Source organism: Heterodontus francisci, unplaced genomic scaffold (genome assembly GCF_036365525.1).
Source record: "Heterodontus francisci isolate sHetFra1 unplaced genomic scaffold, sHetFra1.hap1 HAP1_SCAFFOLD_51_1, whole genome shotgun sequence".
In the NCBI taxonomy this organism is placed as follows: Eukaryota; Metazoa; Chordata; class Chondrichthyes; order Heterodontiformes; family Heterodontidae; genus Heterodontus; species Heterodontus francisci.
The window spans coordinates 202446-207990 of NW_027141937.1; the positions used below are offsets into that span (position 1 = coordinate 202446).

General features: G+C 42.5%; 1 non-coding gene across 1 annotated transcript; it reads left to right on the forward strand.

Annotated features, from left to right (window-relative positions):
* Positions 1–4232: 4232 nt before the first annotated feature.
* trnaf-gaa (transfer RNA phenylalanine (anticodon GAA)) lies at positions 4233–4305 on the forward strand. The gene has a single exon. It is a non-coding gene; the product is annotated as a tRNA-Phe (tRNA).
* The last annotated feature ends 1240 nt before the right edge of the window (positions 4306–5545 follow it).

Below are 5545 nucleotides of genomic sequence, written 5' to 3' on the forward strand. Positions count from 1 at the left end.
TTCAGTCACAGCAGCTTGTAAATCGGTTCTCCCTGGCCTGCAAAGAATTTGGACTGACAATCAGCATCAGGAAGATGAAAGTTACGGGCCAGGACGTAGAGACTCCACTTTCCATCAACATCGACAACCTCACTTTGGAGGTTGTCAACAGCTTCACATACCTTCCATCAACAATCACCAGCAATCTGGCCCTTGATGCTGAAATCAGCACCAGTATTGCCAATGCTGCAGCTGTCATGTCAAAGTTGAGAAGACAAGTGTGAACCGACAGCAAACTGACCGAAAATACAAAGCTCCACGTGTACCAGGCTTGTGTTCTCAGCAACCTCCTTTATAGTAGAGAAGCATCAACAACTTATACAAGCCAAAAAAAGCGGCTGAACAGCTTCCACCTCCACTGCCTCAGATGGATACTGGGCATCTCCTGGCAGGACAGAGTGCCGAATGCGGAAGTACACCAGCGTGCAGGGATCCACAGCATGTTTGCCCTCTTGAGTCAGCGGTGACTCTGTTGACTGGGCCAAATGGATGACGGTCACATTGCCAAATACATGCTCCATGGTGAGCTTGCTATCAGCACGAGATCAACAGGTCAGGGAAAAAAATCAAGTCCTTTGGAGAGGTTTGAGTTAATTCAGGAGAGTGGGCATGGATTTATAAATGGGAGTTCATGCTTGACAAATCTAACTGCATTTGTTGACAAACTATCTGAGAATGCTGATGAAGGGAATGCAGTGGATGTTGTTTATATGGATGTTACGAAAGCATTATATAAAGTACCACATAATAGGGTGTTTAACAAAATTGGGGTTCATGGATTAGGAGAGTCAGTGTCCATTTGGATAGTAAATTGTTTTAAAGACTGAAAACAGCGAGTCATATTAAATGGTTCTTGGTCAGACCGGAGGATAGTCGACAGTGGTGTTCCCCAAGGGTCAGTGCTAGAACCACTGCTTTTTTAGCTAAAGGTAAGTGACTTGGATCTTGGAATACATAGTAGAATCTCAAAATATGCCGATGACACCAAACTTGGAGGAGTGGCAAACAGTGAGGATGATATGAACTGCCTGCAACAGGACAGTGATAGGCTAGCAGAATGGGCAGACAGGTGGCAGATGGAATTTAATAGTGACAAGTGTGAGGTGATGTATTTTGGCATAAGGAATAGGGAGAGGCAATATATACTTCATGGCACAGTTCTAAAGAGTGTGCTGGAATAGAGGGACTTGGGGTTCATGTGCACCGATCTTTGAAGGTGGCAAAGCATATTGCGAGAGTGGTTAGCAAAGCATATGGGATCTTGGGCTTTATAAATAGAGGCATTGAGTACAAAAGCAGGGAAGTTATGCTGAACCATTATAAAACTCTGGTTAGGCCCCAATTGGAGTGTTGCTTCCAGTTCTGCACAGCAGACTTTAGAAAGAATGTGAGGGTCCTTGAGAGGATGCAGAGGCGATTTACCAGAATGGTTCCAGGGATGGGAGATTTTAGTTACAAGGTTAGGTTGGAAAAGCTAGGATTATTCTGCCTATATCAAAGGAGATTGAGTGGAGAATTGATAGAGGTGTATAACACCTCTAGCGAACAGGCCATCCTGGACTGGGTATTGTGTAATGAGAAAGGATTAGTTAACAATCTTGTTGTGTGGGGTCCCTTGGGGAAGTGCGCCCATAATATGATAAAATTCTTCATGAAGATGGAGAGTGAGAGAGTTGATTCCGAGACTCGGGTCCTGAATCTAAACAAAGGAAACTATGAAGGTATGAGGTGGGAGTTGGCGATGATAGATTGGGGAACGTTACTTAAAGGGTTGACAGTGGATAGGCAATGGCTAGCATTTAAAGAGCGCATGGATGAATTACAACAATTGTTCATTCCTGTCTGTGCAAAAGTAAAACAGGAAGGGTGGCTCAACTGTGGCTTACAAAAGAAATTAAGGAAAGTATTAGATCCAAGGAGGAGAAATATAAAATGGTCAGAACAAGCAGCAAACCTGAAGATTGTGAGCAGTTTGGAATTTAGCAGAGGAGGACAAAAGGATTGATTAAGAAGGGGGAAATAGAGTATGAGAGTAAGCTAGCAGAGAACATAAAAACTGACTGTAAAAGCTTCTATAGATAGGTGTAGAGAAAAAGATTAGTGAAGACAAATGTGGGTCCCTGACAGTCAGAAACGGGGGAATTTATAATGAGGAACAAAGAAATGGCAGACCAGTTAAATACATACTTTGGTTCCGTCTTCACAAAGGACGATACAAATTACCTCCCAGAATGTTGGGGAACATAGGGTCTAATGAGAAGGAGGAACTGTATGAAATCTGTATTAGTAGGGAATGTTTGTGAAATTGATGGGATTGAAGGCCGATAAATCCCCAAGGCCTGATAATCTACATCCCAGAGTACTTAAGGAGGTCGCCCTTGAAATAGTAGATGCATTTCTGGTCTTTTTTCAAAATTTTGTAGACTCTGGAACAGTTCAAATGGATTGGACGGTAGTTAATGTAACTCCACTATTTAAAAAAAGAGGCAGAAAGAAAACAGCGAATTATATACCGGTTAGCCTGACATCAGTCGTGGGGAAAATGCTGGAGTCCATTATAAAAGATGTAATAGCAGAGTGCAATAATAACTCGTCTCCACTCCTAGTATTTCTAAATCTCACACATTCACTAGAATGTGAACAATTATTTCCTGTTGTGTCTCTCTCAGATTTGTAAACTTCACTATTTTGGAGTGAGGTGACATCTACTGGCGGGAAGCAAGAACTGCAATCAAGCAACAGAAACTCCACAGTCTTTCAGGGTGAAAGAAACATTGCAATGTGAGGATACAGCGAAGTGGTTTGATTGGGTAGATGGAGACATGATTCCACTTGTGGTGGTGTCTGAAGCAAAGGCCAGAAATACAAAATTGCCATTCATAAAAGAAATGAGGAATTCATGAAAAATGTAGCAACGTAGTGAATGGTTAGAATGTGAAAAGATTAGAAAGTGAGATTGGATGGACAGAAGCAGTCTGAAAGGATGGCTGAAACAAAAAGTGAGTGCCGTGAAACGTTAACTGTGTTCTCTCAGCACAGATGCTGCCAGAGCTGCTGAACATTTCCAGCACTTTCTGTTTTTATTTCAGCATTTGCAGGATGTTGCTTTGATCTGAAAAAAAAATGGATGATTGGCTGGGGGGTTCTAGTGAAATTCCACAGCAGCGAAAGCAACCTGACTGGTCAGTGGCTCGTTGGTCTAGGGGTATGATTCTTGCTTAGGGAATGTGGTTGACTAACATGTAAGAGAACCAAGGTTCTAATCCCAGATGAGCCCTGGCCTGCTGGCATTTTTTGATTAAGGTGATCTATTGGTTTCAGCCTTGCAGAAGGTGGAATTGACTTCCATGCGGAGCTGGCTTGAGGACCAGACAACTGGATTCAAAGAGCTTGTCGACAAAATTGTCATTAACTAAATGTACAGAAAACCAACTGGGAATAGAAAGTTGTTGCAGCAATTGAGACCTGACTCCAAAAACAACAGGACTGGGTTCTGGACTGGAATGGAATGGAATTCTTCAGTGTTTCTGTTGTTTGGCTTGCATTGACTCATCGATTTTCTTGTTTGTCACTTTGTCGATCCCTTTGAATAATTGTGGATCCTTCTTCAGGGTGTCTTCTTTCACCAGGTAGTTCTGACCTCTGATGATGTTGATCGTAATCAGCTTCAACTCGCTGATAGTTCTGGAACTGAGCAGATTTCCTTTGCTTGAGTCTGCAACATGGAACTCAGTCTGACATGTGGACCCATGGGAAGATTTGAATGCCATCCCTGCGTTGGAGTTGCATCCATCCAATAAGAGACCGAGTAGAAGTGACAGTTCTGTCAGTCGAATATGAGACTTTTAATGGCAGGGTTGTGAGTTTGAGTGCCATTCTGTTTTTCCCTTTTTTAAGGCTTCATGAGCAGAGAGTACAGGGAGTGTTTGAAATGAGCAAGTCTCGCTTTGATTCAGGACTCTTACCTCTCAGCAGCATCTCACTATGAAAGATTGAATTTGATCTCATTTCATTCTCAGCTCGGGGTCTGTGCGGCTCAGTGGCACTTCTGGCTGTCTCCCGCTTCACAATCCATCAGGACTGAGAAAGCAATGGGGAATATTACTCACATGTTGTGTTCTTTAATTTTTTGGAAAACTTGAATGTATGTATTTTCTTCCAAAACAAGGACACCAAGCCGCTGCTAACGTAGGGCTGAAATAGCTCAGTTGGGAGAGTGTGAGACTGAAAATCTAAAGGTCCCTGGTTCAATCCCGGGTTTCAGCAATTTCGCTTCCTTATGCGTCCCTTGCCTTGGTTCTGATTTTCCAGTTGCACAATTTACTTTGAGATTATTTCCCAAGCACCAGTGGATTGAATTTGAGAAACAACACAGAGTCATTTACAACAAAGAAGGTGGTCATTTGGCCTATCACGTCCATGCTGGCTCTCCCCGGAGCAATCTAATCAGTTCCACTCACCAGCTCGATCCCTTTCCTCCTGCAAGTTTCTTTCCTTCAAGTATCCATCCAATTGCCTTTTCAAATCATTGATTGTCTCTGCTTCCACCACACTCGTGGGCCAAGACATTACCACCCACAACATAAAACATTCCACCTCATCAAGGATGGGAAATACTTATATCTTCTATATTTGCTTATTCTCTATTTCTATGAGAATAGACTGGCAGTCAACATGAAAGGAAACCCAAAAATCTTCGAGCAGCATGTAAATGATAAGTGGGTAGTAAGAGGTTGAGTCGGGCCTATTGGGGACAAAAAGGATAATATAAGCTTAGAGGTGCAGGGCAATGTTAATCTACTTAATGAGTACTTTGCATCAGTGATCACGAAGGAAATGGAATTTGACAAAATATCAGTTGAAGTGAAGAAAGTAGAGGCAATGGAGAGAGTACAAATTAGGATAGGGAGGTACTAAAAAGGCTGGCTGTGCTTAGGGTAGATAAATCACCTTGTCCGGATGGCTCACATCCCAGGTTGCGAAAGGAAATGCGGATGCAGATAACAGAAGGGCTTGCTATAATATTCCAATCTTCCCTGGATACGGGGGAGGTGCCAGAGGATTAAACAGTGGCAAATGCGACACCCTTATTCAAGAAAGGGTGTAAGGACAGTACGGGTAACTACAGGCTAGTTCGATTAACAGCAGCGGTGGGTAAGGTTTTAGAAAGAATATTCAGGGTAAAAAATCAACAGTCACTTGGAGAGGTTCGAGTTAATTAAGCAGAGTGGGCATGGATTTATAAATGGGAGTTCTTGCTTGACTAATCTAACTGCATTCTTGATGAACTAACAGAGCAGGTTGATGAAGGGAATGCAGTGGATGTTGTTTATATGGATTTTAAGGAAATATTTGACAAGGTACCACATAAAAGGGCGGTTAACAAAATTGAGGTTCGTGGTATAGGAGGGTCAGTGTCCAATTGGATAGAAAATTGGTTTAAGGACAGAAAACAGCGAGTCTTATTAAATGGTTCTTTGTCAGACTGGAGGATAGTCGACAGTGG